This window comes from Hyaena hyaena, unplaced genomic scaffold (assembly GCF_003009895.1).
Source record: "Hyaena hyaena isolate Hyena2069 unplaced genomic scaffold, ASM300989v1 scaffold_335, whole genome shotgun sequence".
In the NCBI taxonomy this organism is placed as follows: Eukaryota; Metazoa; Chordata; class Mammalia; order Carnivora; family Hyaenidae; genus Hyaena; species Hyaena hyaena.
Genome location: NW_024080968.1, coordinates 702,270 through 722,008, shown reverse-complemented (window position 1 = coordinate 722,008; position 19,739 = coordinate 702,270). Strand labels below are relative to the sequence as shown.

The following is a 19,739-nucleotide window of genomic DNA, read 5'->3' as shown; positions in this document are numbered from 1 at the left end:
ATACAAGCCTTTTGGAGTTCCCAAATTGTAAGGAACCACATAAATTATAAGTAAAAAAGAGCGCTAATTGCGAGTTTTGTTTATATTACTGAGATTTGGCTATGTCATTTTAGCAAACAAACTAAAATTCACCCATTTAACAATCAAGCTCAGGATTGCTAATGTCTTTGAATAAGCACACTGCCATTAATGCTTTAGGATATTTTGAGTGATTTTGTTACTTTGGCAGTTATTTTAACATTCACTGTTATTAAAATTTAAAATATTTTAATTACTACACCAGTCTCATCCAAATATTCATTAAATGGTAGTGCTCTTAGGGGGCTTAAAAATTCATGAAGACCAATTACTTTGAAGTGAAAATTAGATGTTATAATATCCTACAAAGACACTTAAACAAACACCATAATGCTGCACAGTTAAGTTAGTGGAGAGCACTCAGTACAACATCAGAGCCAATGCCAAGAAAACAAAAAAGGCGGTGTTAAAGCAGACACATTCCACAGTGAGTATGAGTTTATGCTCCCTGAGAATGTGTTCTGTGTCTCTTCCTGTTGGGACAGAGTATTGAATAATGCAGGTTTAAAATTTTTCCAGGTCTTACAAACAAAATCCTGGCATAGACTGTTTCATTGTTATGTATGAAATAAAGTAATTTTTAATTTTTTGGTTCAGTTTTGCTCTGTATTCGGTTTTTACATGTATTTTTATACCCTTATACCATTTATGATTTTTATATAAAAAAAGATTGATACCTTATATTTTTGTGTAATATATATATTTATTTAACATTTATTTTTTGAGAAACAGAGAAAGTGTGAGCAGGGGAGGGACACAGAGAGAGGGAGTCACAAATTCTGAAGCAGGCTCCAGGCTCTGAGTTGTCAGGCACAGAGCCTGATGCAGGCCTTGAACCCACGAACTGCAACATCATGACCTGAGCCAAAGTTGGATGCTTAACTGACTGAAACACCCAGGCACCCTGAGAAGTATATTATTTTTAAAATACTGTGAATTCTCCCCATGTCAGTTAATATATCTCTTCCTTATGATCTTTCGTGGTTATCTGATGTATTTTCCCACCTAATGGATTCCTACAACCTGTTTTCCTTTTTTTCCCGTTTTTCTGGGTTTATTTTTAAATTTACATTCTTTTTTTTAATGTTTCATTATTTTTAAGAGAGAGAGAGAAGTGTTGGGGCGGGCTCGGGAGGGAAGACGGAGAGAGAGACAGAGGATCCAAAAAGGGCTCTCTGCTGTCAGCACAGATGCAGGGCTCAAACTCACAAACTATGAGATCATGACCTGAGCCGAAGTTGGATGCTTAACCACCCAGGTGCCCCTAGATTTAGATTTTTGACAATGTGGTGCTGTTAACATAAATTGCATGAAAACTACTCATATATGTATCTTTAGACAATTATTTCCTTAGGTTGTATTTCTAACAGTAGAATTGCTACATTAAAGTACATACTCCTTTAAATCTTGTTACAGAGTAGCCTCCAAATTGTTCTATAAATTATATTCCAAATAGAAATTTATGAGAATGAACATTTCCCCAAACTTCTGCCCACCCTGTATATCATTTTTCCTTATAATCTTTGCCAACTGTAAAGGCCAAAAAATGTATTTAAACATTTGCATTTTTTATTTGTAGTTTATCGACTGCCTTCACGTATTTATTCCTCATTTGCATTTTCCCTTTTATTACTTTCCCCTTCATATCCATATATCATTTTTATGGTAGTGTGATCTCCTTATAAATGTGTAAGAGATAATTAAATGAAGTCCATAAACCATTGCTTTCATATATTTAACAAATATGTTGTCCAAGTGTGTTTTTACTTGATTTTTTTTTTCTGAAAGTCAGGTTTTAAATTTTTCTAGAGTAAAATTCACTCATTTCTTTTATGGTCTGACAGCTTGCTGTCCCTGCCTTCCTCCCGCTGTGCCCTGCTTGAAAATTCTACCTTTATTGTGCTCTCGATTCTTATGAGGTCTTGGGCACCTGCTCTTCTCAGGAGCCAGAGGCATCTATTTGAATATCACATTTATATCATACATATGCATGTCTGATAGGAAATACTCCAATTTTTTTTAAGTCTTGGCTTTTTTCTCTGGGTTTTTTGTTTATTTGTTCTGATGAAATTTAGATGTGTCTGTTAAGTAAAGTAAGAAAGAAAGAGAGAGAGAAAGAGAGAAGGAGAGAGAGAGAGGAAGGAAGGAAGGAAGGAAGGAAGGAAGGAAGGAAGGAAGGAAGGAAGGAAGGAAGAAAGAAAAAGTTTCTTTTGTGTAATGCTGCCAAATTCTTGGGGCTTTTTATTGAGTATAGTTAATATGCAATGGTATATTCATTTCAAGTGTACAACATAGTGATTCCACAGGTTTACACATTATGTTATGCTAACCACAAATGTAGCTAAATTCTTATTAACCTAGTCCTAGATGCTGAATGCTACTGTCAATGGATCTCACTTCCTATTACTATCATTGGCATAAGAGATACAATTGATATAAGAGCATACTGAGCTTCATACCATCTTAATCATGGGATAAAGATAATATTACCAAAAATGGAACAAACACACATCATGTACATGAATCTGATCTGATGTGATTCACTAAGAAGAACATATCCCTTATGTAGAATTTCTGCCAAGAAATGTAGGTCCTGAATCTTATTGTGAGGAACAGACAAACCCAAATAAAAGAATATTCTTGAAAAGAGCTGGTCTGTCTGCTTGAAAACTGACAGTTCCATGAAAGATAGAGGAAGGCTGAGGAACTAGATGAAAGGAGTATGAACAGTGTGACTACTGGATCTAATGAATGATTCTGAATTGGATCCTGGATTAGAATAAAGAAAGTTATAGAGACAATTATTGAAACAGTGGGTGAAATGTAATATGGTCTACATGTTGGATAACATTTCAGTGTTCGACTCCTTGGCTCTGATCATTGTGTGGTAGTTACACAAACAAATGCTCTTGTTCTTAGGAGATATATGCTAAAGTTTTAGGGGTGACAGTTCATGTTTGCAACTGACCTTCAAATAGCAAGGAGGATGAGAAGAGAGAAGGAAAGAGAAATTGAAAGTGCAAATGTGGCAAAATATTAACAACTGGTGAATCTAAGTAAATGCAGAATGAATCATTCCTGAGCTTTTCTGTAAGTTTCAAAATTTTTTCAAAATACAAAGGTTAAAAGGGCCAGAAAATTATTAACCAGGTATTTAATGAAAAGATCAAAATAACACATTGAACTTTTAGGGTCCCGTTTTAACAAAAGGATTGCCTAACATGGTCATCTCTGGGAGGGGAGATTATGAGAGCTATCCTTGATCAAATCTTCCTTTGATTTTTTTTTTGTATGTCTGCCATTTTATCTACAATTTCAATGTATTTTGAAATCTCATTTTGAGTGGAGGCGCTGTTTGCCTTCCTGGGAAAAAACTTGATGGTGGATATCAATCTTTTACTATATTGCTGGGCTTTATTTTCTAGTACTTTAGTTAAATTCTTATGTTTCCATGTGTGCAGTTGACATACTCAAGGTCCATTTCTCAAGGTAGCTTTGAGTCTAAAGGGACCCTGGTTGTAGGCGGAGCCGGGTTCAGAGCCCTAATCCAGAGGGTTATGGAGGAACCAGGGCTCTAAACAAAAGTAAAGATGACTTTAGACAAATAACCCAGCTCACCAGATAAGGCAAGGACTCTTCTGACATTCCCTAAGGGGGCGCGGAGACTTATGGGAAACGGAGTCCCGAATTTGATGGATGACCAGGAGCCGAGCCCAGAGAACTGGTCCCTCGCACCTCCTTCTGCGCATGTGCAGTTTTTCCTCATTGTTCGCCCCGCTCCCTGGTCTCCAGCTTCGCAGACGCGGGAGTCCTGCCGGCAGAAGTCGCTCTACAGGTGAGAACCTAGTTTGGAGAGGGTTGCTTTTCCGGGTGTGGGATAGGTTTGTTCCCACACGTGTTGGAAGCAAAAACTTGAGTGCATCCCACGCGGACCGAGCCCCTAAAGAAAACCAGACACAGAGCAGCTTGGCTGCAGACCTGCGGGTCCCACGGATAGGATAAGGGCTCGGGCTTCTTGGTCAGAATAAGGTGCGCTGAGAAAAGGCATCTGAGTGTTAAAGAGCTGTTTCCAGAAGCTCCTTAAATTCGCACGTGCCCTGGTCATCTATTCATCAGCGAGTCAAATCCGTGACAGCAGTGGGGATGAGAGTAAATTCTACATTTATTATGTGCCTGCAAGCTAAGGACAGGTGGTGGGTCTGCAATCCAGCAGACTGATAGAGGGGCCTAAGTCTGAACTCAGACGAGTTTAAATGCTAGCTCAGCGTCTTGAGTCTCCACGGGCAACATGATGAGCCTCTAAGACTCAGTTTCCCCATCTGTAAAATGAACTTATTCCTAAAACCTGTCTCAAGGGTGTTCTGAGGATCAAGTAGGAGAGCACCGGGTCCTCACAAAGTAACTGGGAAATGTTAATTACTTTTATCAGTGTCCTTTTCTTTAAGAATATTTATTTTCCAAACACCCCCCGTAAAGTTGGTATTAATCCCATTTTAACCAAGAAGAAAACTGAGACTCTGGAGGTGAAGTCTCATGGACAGTAATTGAAGGAGCTGGGATGCAAACCTCAGTTTTATGTCTAAATCCCATGTCGGGTGTCCTCCAGCAGCACACCCTTTACAGCACATAGCAGAGAGGCAGGTCCCTAAGAGCCACGAGGAACAACCCGGAGTGTGTGTACCAGGCTGTGTTCTCTGCAGTTCTTGGGGGATTTCATGGCATCTGTTCAGAACCCTTGGGTCACTGCATAATGGAGGCTTCTAGACTCCAACGGGCTTCAAGCCCCTTGAGGGTTTGTTAAAACCCAAAAGCTCTCTGGGCCCTACCTCCAGAGTCTCTGGTCCAGAGGGGCCCCCAAATCTGCATTTCTATCAAGTTCCCAAGTGATGCTAATACTGCTAGCTGGGAGCCACAGGGAGAAGGTTGTACGGGGTGAAGTCCAAGAGACCGTTGTGACCTGGGCTCCTGATTCCAGTTGTTTGAATTTACCCCCCTCCAGCCAAGTTCACATTTCCTTGGATCACAGAGCTCTTGTGAGGAAAGAAGGTGGGGCCACCAGAAGCAGGACCCCCACCTGGGAGATCCCCATCCTCCCCAGAGATAGCGCACCTCCGCTGCGGGGCACACAGCCCAGAAACAAGCTCGTTGTAGCCTGGCTTGCTCAGCAGCAATTCCTGCTCCTCAGGCCCTGAGGAACGTCACCACACCGCAGGTTGTCGAGAGCTGTCGATCGGTGAAGATGTGAGCTGAGCTGAGGGTGCTGGGCAAGAGAAAGGCTCCCTGGGATGAGGAAATCCTGTGGATGGTTGGTAAGGATGTGGCATAGGGTTAAGTTCAAGGTTTCTGGAGACAACCGAGGTTCAAAGCCTGGCTCTACCTTGCTGTGTGCCCTTCTTCCCCTCGATTTCCTCATCTATAAACTGGGACTAATAATACTACCTACATTTTGCTTTATTTTAAGGAATAAATGAGGTAATATATGTGAAGTACTTAGAATAGCGCCTGTCACATAGTACGTACTACCCAAGTGTTGTCAGTATCATCAATATTATTATAATCCCAGTTTACATTATTTGTTAGTCCCAGAACCTAAAGGAGCTTTGGGGCCTCTGACTCCCAAACTCCATCCTATCTACTGTGTCTCAGTTAAATCAAAATGAGTTTCTTAATAAAAAAAAAAAAAAATCCTTTGGAGGGGCGCCTGGGCGGCTCAGTCAGTCGAGCATCCAACTCTTGATTTAGGTTCAGGTCATGAACTGACAGTTGTGGGATCGAGCCCCATGTCCCACTGAGCATGAAGCCTGCATGGGATTCTCTGTCTCCCTCTCTGCCCCTCCCCACTCATGTGCATTCTCTCTCTTTCTTTCTCTTTCTCTCTCTCTCAAATTAAATAAATACACCTTTGAAAAACATCCTTTGGAGACACTGAAACCAAAGGAGAATAAATCCTTAAAAAAAAAGGACTCCCTTAAAGCACTCCTGTCCCTCTCGTCAGAGGTTCTTATTAAGTCTTTAACTTGAAGGAGTTAAAAATATAAGTAGGAAAGTAAGTGAGCAGATCTCTGCCAGGTTTTTGTTGTTTGCTGCATCCCTTTTTACACTTTTTTGATGGAAATATTCAAGACATACAAAAGTAAAGAAAATAGCCTAGTGACTCCTGTATATTTGTCACAGCTTCGGTCATTGCCAGCGTATGAGCACTCTGTTCCGTCTGTCCCTGCTCGCAGCTCACACACGTACACCTTCTCCCTTCCACCTTCTGCCACTAGGTTATTGTAAAGGAAGCCCCGGACCACAAAGACCTCAGCATGTACCATGTTTAATAATGGCCAGAGGCACGGCTGTCATCCTTGCTAGGGTTTGTTTAACCGGGTCTTTCGTACTCGGACTTTGTCTGGCTTTATATTTTTCTGTTATAAATCAAAGAAAGCTTTAAATTGTAAGAAACCAAAAAGATTTGAAAAATATTTACTCTCGGGACGCCTGGGTGGCTGTCGGCTAAGCGTCCGACTTCGGCTCAGGTCATGATCACAGAGTTTGTGGGTTCGAGTCCCACGTCGGACTCTGTGTTGACAGTTCAGAGCCTGGAGCCTGTTTCAGATTCTGTGTCTCCCTCTCTCTCTGACCCTCCCCTGCTCACACTGCCTCTCTCTCTCTCTCTCTCTCTCTCTCAGAAATAAATAAAACATTAAAAATAAATAAATAAATAAAAATATTTACTCTCCCCAATGAAAAGAATGCTTCTCTGGGCTCCGCACGGTTATGCCAGGGCTACCAGAGTCTCCTCAGCACACCCGCCCCTTCTGAAGGGTCAGAGACGCTCTCCCACCCTGTGGGTGTTTGTCACCCACTACCTGTGGATTCTAGGCAAGTGCTACAGAGACCGTCAGGACCGACCGCTTTTCTCATGATTTATCTGCTTCTTCCCCTTCCTCCAGCTCTGCCCTCACACTTCTTGAAGCTTTTCCTGGAGCAGAAGAAAATAAACATATCCCAGGTGAGTCATTTACCTATTACTCAAAATTTTCAAGGAAATCTATGAATTAAATTTACAATTTTAGTAACCATGCTTTCTCTCTCTCTTTTTTTAAATGTGTATTTATTTATTTTGAGAGAGAGAGGGAGCATGCAAGTGAGTTGGGGAGGGGCAGAGAGACGGGGAGAGAGAATCCCAAGCAGGCTCTGTGCTGTCAGTGCAGAGCCCAGTGCAGGGCTCTGTATCCGGAACCACGAGATCAAGACCTGAGCGGAAATCCAGAGTCAGATGCTTAACCGACTGAGCCACCCAGATGCCCCAGTAACCACGCTTTCTTATCAATTGTTTTTCTTCTTCTTTTTGTCTTTCATTTTTTTACTTTTTTTCCTGTAATATCATCTTACTTTCCTTTTTTTCCTCCTCCTATGGTTTTGAAGGTCCACATTTGATTTGTATTTTATTATCGATTACTTTTGATGTCTGTAACACATATGTAAACATATTTTTCTATCGACATCGGGATTTGTTTTCACCCACAGTACCATCTAAATATGATATACTCCTCCTTTATCTTCAGTTTTATGGAAATCCTTTAAATGCTTTTCCTTTCCCATTTTCTCTTTTTTCTTTACATAATAAATATTATTTTTTGAATTCTTTGTTAACAATAGCATGACACCTTCTAACTACTTGAACGATAATTATTTCTTTTTTAAATGTTTGTTTATTTACTTTGAAAGAGAGAGAGAGCACACGGTGGTGGGGGTTCAGAGAGACAGGGAGAGAGAGAATCCCAAGCAGGCTCCCCACTGTCAGCGCAGAGCCTGATGTGGGGCTTCATCCTACAACCATGAGATCATGACCTGAGCCAAAATCAAGAGTAGGATGCTTACCCAACTGAGCCACCCAGGCACCCCCAATAATTATTGCAATTCTAGTATACATTTCTGGTTATTTTTGCTGCCCCAAGTTTGAAGATAAAGAGATGAAACTACAATAGATATAATGTTATCTACAATTTAGGATTGCTTATAATATTCCAGTCACTGTCAGGGCACTGGAGGGCTCAGTCGGTTGAGCGTCCAGCTCTTGGTTTCAGCTCAGGTCATGATCTCACAGGTTCATAGGTTTGAGCCCTGCGTCAGGCTCCACACTGACAGCATTTAGCCTGCTTGGGTTTCTCTCTCTCTCTCTCTCTCTCTCTCTCTCTCTGCCCCTCCTAGGTGCTTGCATTCTCTCTCTCTCTCTCTGTGTCTCTCTTTTATGTTTTATTAAACGTAAAAAATTAAAAAAATATTCTAATCACTGTTAAATTCCTTACCTTGCTTAGCTCTTAGAATTACAACAACAACATTATGAGGTAGGTACGTTTATTATGCCCTTTTTACTGAAAGCATAAATAAAAGATTTAAGTGCTTGTAGTTGGAATGGTTTGAAGGATACATCATGAGAAATGTGGCCAGATAGGGGGCGGCTGGCTGACTCAGTTGGTGGATCATGTGCCTCTTGATCTCAGAGTCATGAGTTCAAGTCCCACGTTGGGTACAGTGATTGCTGAAAATTAATAAATAAAAGGAATTTGGCCAGATAGGTCAAGGTTGTCCTAGAGCCCAAATCCACAAGCTTTCCACCCATTCTGGGGAGAAAGATATCATCTGCTTCCATTCCAACCTGTCCGAAACTTTGGAATAGGAGATCTCTTAAGCCTGGTGTTGCCAGATAAGACACAGGACACATAAAGGGACATACTTATACTAAAGTTAAGTATTCATGGGACACACTTATACTAAAAATCAATTTGTTGTTTAACTGGGTGCCCTATGTTTTTATTTACTCAATCTGGGAACCGTACTTCACTAGAAAGAAGGTGTGAGGTACCCTTTGCTGACCGTTAGCTCTGACAGTCCTAGCCCATCCAGAGGACCAGTCAGTCTCTATTTTCAGTGGCTGATTTTATCACCGTATTCCAGGCGCCCTGTTGCTGAACAGGGCCAGCCTACCTCAGCTTCTCTGTACATCTCTGCAGCAGCTCCTCTCCCAAAGTTTCAAGAATTCTCAGGCTTCATGCCCACCATGTGTAGCCTTGTCCAAAGATAAATTTTGCCTACTTAACACTTTATAAATATTTTTCAAAGTTTCCTTTTTAAAAAAACTTTTTAATGTTTATTTTTGAGAGAGAGACAGAGCGTGAACAGGGAAGGGGCAGAGAGAGAAGGAGACACAGAATCTGAAGCAGGCTCCAGGCTCCGAGCTGTCAGCACAGAGCCCAGTGCAGAGCTCAAACCCACGAGATCATGACCCGAGCAGAAGTCGGACTCTTAACCGACTGAGCCCCCCCGCCTGGCACCCCTCCTTTTAAGTGCCCTGTGCTCCTTCCCTTGCAAGGTCTATAGGTCTCCATCGCTTCCCTGGCTTCACCAGACACCGGTCCTTCCTGTCCTTCTGACTGTTCACCACGCTGTCCAGTGGCTGTGCTCCTTCTCCCACTGCTGAGTCCCCATGGAAGCCTCTAGAGTGTTTTACAGAATGGCTGTGTGGTGACTTGCCTCCTGAGTCCAAAAGTACCGTCATTCCACCCTGTTATGTGAATGACCGGCTACAGAATTTGGGTTCGGACTCCTTTTCCTTCAGGGTGTTCTGGGAGAGCAGGATCTCCCTTACCTGCCAGCGCCTGGAGAGACTGAGAAGTCGTGTGCCGGTTCAGTTCTCACGTCTGAATAGGTGGCCCGTCCTATTCTCTCTTCTTGCAAGTTTTCCTTTCTCCTGGGGTGCGAGCTATTCCGCCAGGCACCGTCTGCCAGGATGCCTGCTTGCCAACCGGATGGTTCCCGCCGGTGAAGACCCGCGTGCTCCCGGACACTTTCAGTGATTTCCAGGACTATTTCCCTCTCTTCCTCCTCTTCGTTCTTGCCACGCAGGCTTCCTGCGAGGACTCACCTCTCGCCTGCAGTCTGTCTGGGCTTCTTTACTTTTCTGCCATCTTTTCCATTTTCCTGTGCTTTTGTTCTATGCGTTAAAAGATCGGCTCATTTATGTCACCCACGTCATTCTGTTTTCAAGCCTTCTTTAGAGAGTTTTAGGTGTTTTTTTTGTTTTGTTTTGTTTTCCTAAGTTGGCACCAAAATACTTACTGGGGGGAGGAGGGGGCGCACCTGGTTGCATTCCCACCAGCAGTGCAAAAGGGTTCCTCTTTCTCCGCACCCTCACCAACATCTGTTGTTGCCTGAGTTGTTAATGTTAGCCATTCTGACAGGGGTGAGGTGGTATCTCATGGTGGTTTTGATTTGTATTTCCCTGATGATGAGTGATGTTGTGCATTTTTTCATGTGTCAGTTGGCCATCTGGATGTCTTCTTTGGAAAAGTGTCTATTCATGTCTTTTGCCCATTTCTTCACTGGATATGGGTGTTTTTTGGGTGTTGAGTTTGGTAAGTTCTTTATAGATTCTGGATACTAGCCCTTTATCTGATATGTCATTTGCAAATATCTTCTCCCATTCGGTCAGTCGCCTTTTAGCTTTGTTGATTGTTTCCTCCACTGTGCAGATCTTTATCTTGATAAGGTCCCATTAGTTCAGTTTTGCTTTTATTTCCCTTGCTTCCAGAGACATGTCAAATAAGAAGTTGCTGCAGCCAAGGTCAAAGAGGTTGTTGCCTATGTTCTCTTCTAGGATTTTTATGGCTTCCTGTCTTACCTTTAGGTCTTTCATCCATTTTGAGTTTATTTTTGTGTGTGGTGTAAGAAAGTGGTCCAGGTTCATTCTTCTGCATGTCACTGTGCAGTTTTCCCAACACCATTTGCTAAAGAGACTGCATTTTTTCCTTTGGATATTCTTTCCTGCTTTGTCAAAGGTTAATCGGCCATACGTTTGTGGGTCCATTTCTGTGTTCTCAATTCTATTCTATTGATCTATGTGTCTGGTTTTGTGCCAACACTATAATGTCTTGATGATGACAGCTTTGTAATACAGCCTGAAGTCCGGAATTGTGATGCCCCTAGTTTTGGTTTTCTTTTTCAGGATTGCTTTGGCTGTTCAGAGTCTTCTCTGGTTCCATACAAACTTTAAGATTGTTTGTTCTAGCTCTGTGAAGAATGCTGGTGTTATTTTGATGGGGATTGCATTAAATATGTAGATCGCTCTGGGCAGTATTGACATTTTAACAGTATTTGTTCTTCCAATCCATGAGCATGGAATGTTTTTTCCATTTTTTTTAGTCTTCTTCAATTTCTTTCATAAGCTTTCTATTGTGTATAGATTTTTCACCTCTTTGGTTAGGTTTATTCCTAGGTATTCCTTGATTTCTCTTTCTGCTGCTTCATTATTGGTGTATAGAAATGCAACCAGTCAACTTTTGTCATTTCACGGAGGTAAGACTCTCACATCCATCTGGGAACACCAATTTGAAGTCTTAAAAATTTTTGTCTTCAATATCAAAGTTGATTTTGTTTTCCTAGGCATCAATCTATTCATCTTGGTGCTTATCTTTTAAGATGTTGGTTTCTATTTACATAAAATAATAATTTGCTAAGCAGTTTTACTTGTGAATGCCTATTTTTCCGATGATTGCTTTTCTTTCAGCGTCTGGGCCCTTTTCAGTTTGCTGTGTAAATGGAAAGGGGCAGAAACCTCATTCGATCCAGGCAGCTGATGTGCGTTCACTCGGCAGCACCGGAATGTGTCACCTTGGTGAGCTTTCCCCTTGAATGAAAGGGCGGATTTGGGGGCCTTTTATATGGATGGGCAGGAGGTGTGTACAGACGGGCCTCTCTGGAGGCTGTTTAGAAGGAGGCAGAGCTCAAGGGGACCCTCACTTCCCCCTGCCAAAGCCAGCAGTGCCTTACCTGATGGCAGAACACATTGGTCTATTTCCCTAGAGTTGCCGTAAACAAAAAGCTGTGACCGGTTCAGGGCACCCAGCATAACACTTCACTTCCCTCTTGGGTCCATGCAGGGACCCCTGGAGGTGGTTCTCCTTCGTTTTATAGGAAACACTCTCCTGAGTGTTAACCCTTAGGCAACCCCTCCGGGGGTAAGAACCACCCAGGAAGTGTGGCTGTCCTTTCTCACATCCCCACTCACTCTCCTGGTTCTTCAGCCCGGAGCCCACTTCCTCTTCCTGCTGCGGCTGCTTCTGAGCCGGGAGATCCCTCCCGGCTCTGGACAGAACCCGAGACTCTCGCACGGTCTGCGTTTGCATCGGGATGAGCACACCGCCCCCAGTGTGTGCCTCCTACTCTGTATCTTACAGAAGCCAGTCGGAATCTGTCAGTTGCCAACAGCCCTCTTCCCTGTACTCCTCTGCTCTGATAATGTATTGGTGTTTTTATGCCTCTCCCTGCTGTAGTTTTGGAAGCAGAAGAGATAAATCTGGAGATAAATCCAGCCCATCGTGTGGAGTTGAAAGCGTCACTTACTCTTGAAGTTGTCATCACCGGTGGCTTTATTCATTTGATGGCTGTTTACCGAGCACCACCGTGGACCTGCTCTGCTCCAGACGCTGCAGATTCTGGACTGAGCCTGGATGGCTCAGTTCGTGAAGCGTCTGACTCTTGATTTCTTTGGCTCGGGTCATGATCTCACGGTTGATGGATTCGAGCCCTGCATCGGGCTCCACGCTGGCAGTGTGGAGCCTACTTGGGATTCTCCCCCTCCCTCTGTTTCTGTCCCTCCTGCACACGCACACATGGTTTCCTCTCTCCAAATCAATCAATTAAAAAAAAAAAAACATTTTAGATGCTGCAGGTAGAACTGCCAACTCCCGGTTTTGGTTCCCGCTGGGTTGCCGGGGCCTCTCTCCCTCCTCTGCTCCCTCAAGCTCTGAATGCCCAGTCTCCATGTTGTGCGCAAGTTCCCTGTTTGGATGGCTTCAGCTACCCCTGAGGTACTGCTGATTTCCAAAATTTGTCTTAATCCTAGACCTCCCCCTGAGCCCTAAGATCTTATATCCAACTGCCACCGACCTCTCCACCCATAGGTCACCGACGCCTTACATAGCACATGTCCAAGATCTACCTCTCTCTCTCTCACTCTCTCTCTCTCTTTCCTGCCCAACCAATTCTCTCTCCCAGGTTGTTAGTCTCATATAAGCCACCAGCATCGACCTGGCTGCTCTTGCATATAACCTCGGAGTAGTGTTCCATTTCCCTGCTTTCCCTGACCAGTTGCTGATGAATTCCATTTATAATTCGCTGCACTTTTTTTTATTATTAAATTTTTTTTAACACTTTTATTTATTTTTGAGAGACAGAGCACGAGCAGGGAAGGGGCAGAGAGAGGGGAGACACAGAATCCAAAGCAGGTTCCAGGCTCTGACTGGTCAGCACAGAGCTCGACGCAGGGCTTGAACCCCACGAACCTCGAGTTCATGACCTGAGCCGAAGCTGGATGGTTAACCGACCGAGCCCCACAGGTGCCCCAGAATCTGCTGCACTTCTAAATGCCCCTGTTACTGCATTAAAATCTTCTCTTATAATAGTTATTACCTTCCTCCCTGACTTCCCTTTACAATAGGCTTTCTCAGCCTCAACGCGATCTGTATTGGGGGCCAGAGAGTCCGTTGTTGTGGAGGCTGTCCTGGGATCACAGGACATTCAACAGCATCTCTGGGCTCCACCCACTATACACCAGAAGCACCTTTTCCTCAGCTGGGACAACGACAAGTGTCTCCAGACATTACCAGGTGCTCCCCAGCAGGCAAAATCATGTTGATTGAGAAACTGCTGCTTCCAAACACTCTCCCCATCTGCTTCTAGGTCATTGCTTTCAAAATAGGAATCTGATCGTGTTACTTATTTATGTGTCCCCATTGTCCATGGAAGTCGTCTCCAAAGTTCGGCATCCACCCCCAAGAACTGCATGAGACAATCAAGTAGTGTATGGTATGCAAAGTAAGTATTAGAATACCCTTTTATGTTTCTTTTGTGTCTAAAAAAGTTAAAAAAGAAAGCTTTACTTTTGGTGGGTAGCTGGAAAGTCATAGACCTATATCATTTATGAGTTAATGCACCAAGGGAGGCTTAGGAGCTCTTACTGCTGGGGTTGCTGCATATCTGGAGGCCGCTGGTCTCCAGAGAGAGTCCAAGCGTTCTCTGTGTCTGACCACTAAGTGCCTCTACTGCTCTGAGTCTCATCAAAGCCACCGGCCTTATCCCGTCACACTGCACTACCTACCACTCCCTTAATTTAATGTGTTTTTGACGTTTCTACACCTTTGCTTAGCTGTTGCCCATATGCGCATGAAACTCACATTGATTGGTGTGCAGTCAATTCTTGATCCCCTCAGTTGAACGTAACCTGAGAAAACAAGGAGATTGAGCCCCCCGCCCCTTGTGATTTCACTCCACCTTATACATAACGTTTTTTCACAGCACTTGTAATTTATTATTGCGCATGTATGTGTTTTGTAGAAAGTTTCCTTGTTGGTCTATAAACACCTTAAAAAAGGGACCGGTGTCTCCTTGGCCTTCCCATCCTCTACAACTAGAAGAGTTCTAGGCATATAAAGGGACTCAAATGTTTATCATGTTATGAATTAATAAATAAATAGGGAGGCAGAGTACTTCTATTACGATTTCTGTTCCTCCCACAAAGTATAACATGAAGGAAGGCCAGCGGTTGACAGCCTTCGTAACATTTTCCGGTAAATTCTTAACAGTGAACACAGCAAGAATTCACCCTGTATGTATTGCCCGTGTTGTCTGGTCTGGGGCACTTCAAAGCGAGCAGCATTGGCCATTACAGGGATCAGTGTTATTCGAGGATGTGTCCATGGACTTCACCCAGAAGAACGGCAGCTGCTGGACCCCGCCCAGGGGCCCCTGTACGGGGATGTGATGCTGGAGAACTGCAGGCACCAGGTGTCCCTGGGTAAGCACAGCTCCCCATGCAACCCCCGCCGGCATCCATTTCCTCCCTGAGGAACCAAACCAGTGTAAGATGTGACGAGTAATAGACTTGAGGCTAGGGATTTAAAGACCCTTTTAGGGAACTTGAAAGTATGTTATATCCTCACCTCTATGGTGAAAAGATATTCTTTGATGAAGGCTCCACCATTGTACAGCTTCTAAAGCTTCTCCCTTCTGCTTCTTTAAAGGGCCTGAAACTTAAGCAACTTTGCCAACCTCCATGTCATTACCCATAACAGGGCACTGTGTCACCAAACCCGAGCTGATATCCAACTTGGAGCAAGGAGAGGAGCCATGAGTACCAAAGAGAGAACTCCCCAGTCAGAGAACCTCAGGTGAGTTTACGAAGGCAGCTGGTGGAAACCGGATCCCAAGTGGCCAGTTCAGGGTGTTTTTCTTTTTTTCCTTTTTTTATGTTTTATTTTTTATTATTGAGACAGAGAGAAACAGCAGGAGCAGGGGAGGGTCAAAAGAGAAGGAGACACAGAATCCAAAGCAGGTTCCAGGCTCTGAGCTGTCAGTACAGAGCCCGACATGGGGCTCAAACTCAGGAACCGTGAGATTGTGACCTGAGCTGAAGTTGGCTGCTTAACCGATTGAGCCACCCAGGCACCCCTCAGGGTGTTTTTCAAAATGTTTTAGAAATTTCTTTTTTTTAAGTTTATTTACTTATTTTGAGAGAGAGAGAGAGCATGCAAGGGGAGGACAGGGAAAGAGTGAGGTGGAGAGAAGGATCCCAAGCAGGCTCCACACTGTCAGCACACAGCCCAATGTGGGACTCGATCTCACAAAGCATGAGATCATGACCTGAGCCAAAATCAAGAGTCAGGTACTTAACCGACTGAGCCATCCAGGTGCCCCTCAACAAATATTTATTAAGCACCTGCTATGCAGCAGTCACACTCCAAGAAGAGGGGATACAAGGTCGCTACTCCTATCAGTAGACCCATTTGGCAATTGGCAAATTTAGTGCGCGCACACACACACACACACAAATGGCAATTAGCAAAAAAAAAAAAAAAAAAATATCTATATCTATCTATATATATATATATATGTCGGTAGTAATCAGCAGTATGAAAAACTGAAATCAGATGAAGGGCATAGGGACTGACATGGAGTGCTGTTTTGGAAAGGAAGTCAGGGAAGGTCTCTTTGCATAGGTGAACATTGAGCAGGAACAGTAGAATAGAATTTTGAATGGAAGGATGGAGAGAGCCACTGGTTATCTGAGAGATTTCCAGACGGAGGGAGCAGCAGGCACAAAGCCTCTGAGATGGGAGCATGCTTGGTGTCATCAGGAAACAGCAAGCAGCCTGTGGGACCAGAGGGGGTCAGAAGAAAGTCACAGCTAATGTCAGAGTCAGCAGGAACAGAGCTCTCTGGCCCGTGTGAGACTGACTTCTACTCTGAGTGAGACATCAGAGAGGAGGTCAAGGGCTGCACCTGTAAGCACTACGTTTGGAGGTCAGGAAGGCGCATGACTCTAGCAAGGGAGACTGAGAAGAAGCACCCAGTATGGAGGGAAGAGAACCAGATGACAGTGGTGTCCCAGAAACCACACGAACCAAGTGTTTTGAGGAGGAAGGAGTGAATCCAGCCTGCAGATTGATGTGTAAAGTCAGCATTTGCCTCCTCTTTTCCTGCAAGTTATCCAAAGGCCACAAGGAAAATAAAAACAAAATGTCAGCTCCATTTTCACTAGAGGTCAGAGGCAGCTGAAACCCCAAACTTAAAGCAATGGAAATTAGGCTTGATCATGGAAGTAGAAGTAGAGAAAAACACCATGCAAACCTGTCATGGGAAATGGTGTCAGAACACATTGTACAGAGAAAGATAGAATATGTGCTAACCTAGTAAGAACATGAGAGTGGATTTGTATCTAGAAATTTCCAGCTTACGGAATTAAACACCCTGGTCTGATATGATCTGACAATACTGTAGAATTGAGGGCTGATCACTTAAATGTGTATTGTGATTTTACGTATAAGAACCTAGCATAGGCTCTAGGTATAAAAATCCAATATCAAATTTTCCTTGCTAGCATATTGGCTTCTATTTGTTTTATCTGCTATGGAAAAGTCATATATTTTTAGGCATATGATGGATATTACTGCATTAAATGAGAACAGCAGAGGATAATAATAATCACCCATAGCTAAAAAAAATTTTAAGGCAAAGATTACTAAAGGTTCTTGGACCAGGTTGGATAGCCAGCTGCTTGAGTTTTCACAGAAAAGAGAAATCAGAAAGGAAGAAAACATGATATAAAGGTGGAATTAAAAATTAGTATTGTGACAGGATACAATCGGTTGGTAAAGTAAATCAGCAGATTGGAAGAGGGAAAAGTAGAAGTGTCAGTCAGGACACATAACTGGTGACCAGTTCTGATAGAATCAAATGATAGCCCCAACAACCAGAATACAGAGGTGAATTGGACCCTGTTGCAAGCATATTCTCTCCTGTATTTTAACAGTCTCTTTGGACATTGTTTTACCATATCACAGCTCTATGAAGAGATGGGGATAAACAATAGGACTGACCTTTAGACCCAAGGAACTTCGTAATTTCATAAGTTTAACTGGCGTTGGTGTACAGAATGGGAAAGAGGAAGAGATTAGGAGCATGGAGGATGCAGTAAGGATTCCACTGCAGGTGTTAAAGTATGGGTGAGGGGAGGCTATGGCTCTCGTCTCTGACCTGCTGTAAACCTGACCTTGGCTCTGACACTTCCCTTATCACCCTCCAGTCTGCCTTGTGTCCCTCCTCAGTGTCCCTTGCCTTTGTCCGGCCTTTGAATGTCCTCCATCCTTGGATCAGTTGTTTTCCTGGCATCCTTTTTGCTCAGTTCACCATTCTTTGTCTTACTTCAAACTATCCATTCCTTTTGACAGAACTCTAATACAATGTATTGGTTTTCTTTGATTGCTCCTGGTCCAGCTTTGGAAGGACTCTCTGGGTTCTTCTGGCCTTCTGGGCTGCCGCTGCTGCAGATCTTAAGGCCCTTTTTTGTTCCTTCAGCTTGTGTACTTCCTGGAAAATCTTCATGCACAGGGCCTTCTTGGTCGCCCGGCGGTGGTGGGCTTTCCGGTGGTTCAGAGGGGGAAAGGTGTACTGAATTCCCAGGTTCTTGCAGACCTTCTCAAAGACCCGATGGTTGGTCTTATGAAGGTTTTGAGCACCTTGCTCCTCTGGTCGATGCTCATCAGCAGGTGACACCTGTGCATTTTGTCCTTTTGGTATTTCTGCACGTGTTCCTCATAATCACGGATCTTGACAGTCAAGGCAACAATCCAAGCCTCCAGGAAGCTGGTATCCTCAGGGTTTGCCACAATCTTCTTCATCAGCTGCTCTTGCTTGACTTTTAGCTTCTCCTTCTGGTTGGCCATTTCCAAAGACAAGAGTCTTCTGATGACCTCGTCGAACTTCTCAGTTGCAAGAATGTTCTGGTAGTCTTTGAGCAGCGTGGAAGGGGTCAGGTCATCTTCTTGGCTGGGCTGGGCTGGTTTCTGGGTAGCATATCTGCGAACGGCCAGGAGGGTGACACCTCTAGGAGGGGAGGGAAGGCCCTGCTGGTGGGAGGGAGGCCTGGCACACACTCCACCCGGCAGCCCACGGACGGGAGCCTGGGCCACTGCCTGTGTCTGAAGTGACCTCAGCGCCCTCCACGCCATTCTCAGCCTGCTTATTTGTGACCCTGAGGGGCCAGCGCCACAGCCACCGTCCCTTTGGCGGCATGGACTGTGTTACAAGGATGCCGCCATGCTGGCTCAGCCTCTCTGTCCATTCTGATAGTGTATTTGTAACAAACCAAAGCCACTTGTATTAATTTTCAGCTGTCTCTCCTTTTTCTACTTTTTCTACTACAGTGTGTTTTTGTCTTTGTTTTCATGTTACCAAACCAAAAGACTAGAATAAGTATTTGCTCAGGACTTCTTTCATCCCAGAAGATTATGTCTAAAAACTTAAGAATCAGCTTTACACAGTCCACTTGTGTACATGCCATGTCTTAAGAAGTGTGTTAAGATTTATCATGTGCATCAGTGTTTCATATTTCTAGAACTCCAGAAAGCCAATAACGTGAAAGAAAGAAGCCAAGAAAAGGAAGATACATATTTGAGGCAAGGTTTATTCTTCAACAGCAGAATATTGACTATGGAGAGAAGCAAGACCTTGGGAGAAGCATTTAATATGGCCACAAACCCAGTGCCCTCAAGAAAAATATCCCATAAATGTGACTCATCTGGAGCAAGCTTGAAAAGTGTTTCAGAATTATTAGTAATAGAAACCATATAAGAAAAAAGTCTAATGATCTCAATGGATGTGGATTCCTGGATACTATACATGATAAAACGCATCCAGCGAACAAGCCCTGTGAAGATGATCAGAAGAAGAAATCCCACAGACATAATGAGGACTCTGTACAACATCTGAAGAATTCTGCTTTGAAGAAGGTTCTTGAATATAATAATTGTGGGAAAGCCTTTCACAAAAAGACTGCCTTTGTTACACATAAGAGAGCTCACAAAGGAGAGAAACCCTCTGAAGGTAATGAATACAGACAAGCCTTCCCCCAAAAGTTAAAGCTCAGGGCTCATTCAAGAACCCTTAGGGAAAGGAAATTGCATGAATCCCAGAAAAATGGAAAACCTTCATGCATGAAGCCAAAATGTGCACATCAGAAGCTCACATAGAGGAGACACACTATGATTGTAATAAACTGAGGAAATCCTTCAGCAAGAAGTCTAACGTAACAACATCAGAGGGTGTACAGAGGAGGA

General features: G+C 43.6%; 1 pseudogene; it reads right to left on the bottom strand.

Annotated features, from left to right (window-relative positions):
• Positions 1 to 17,827: 17,827 nt before the first annotated feature.
• On the bottom strand, positions 17,828 to 18,964 carry LOC120243307 (annotated as a pseudogene).
• Positions 18,965 to 19,739: the final 775 nt, after the last annotated feature.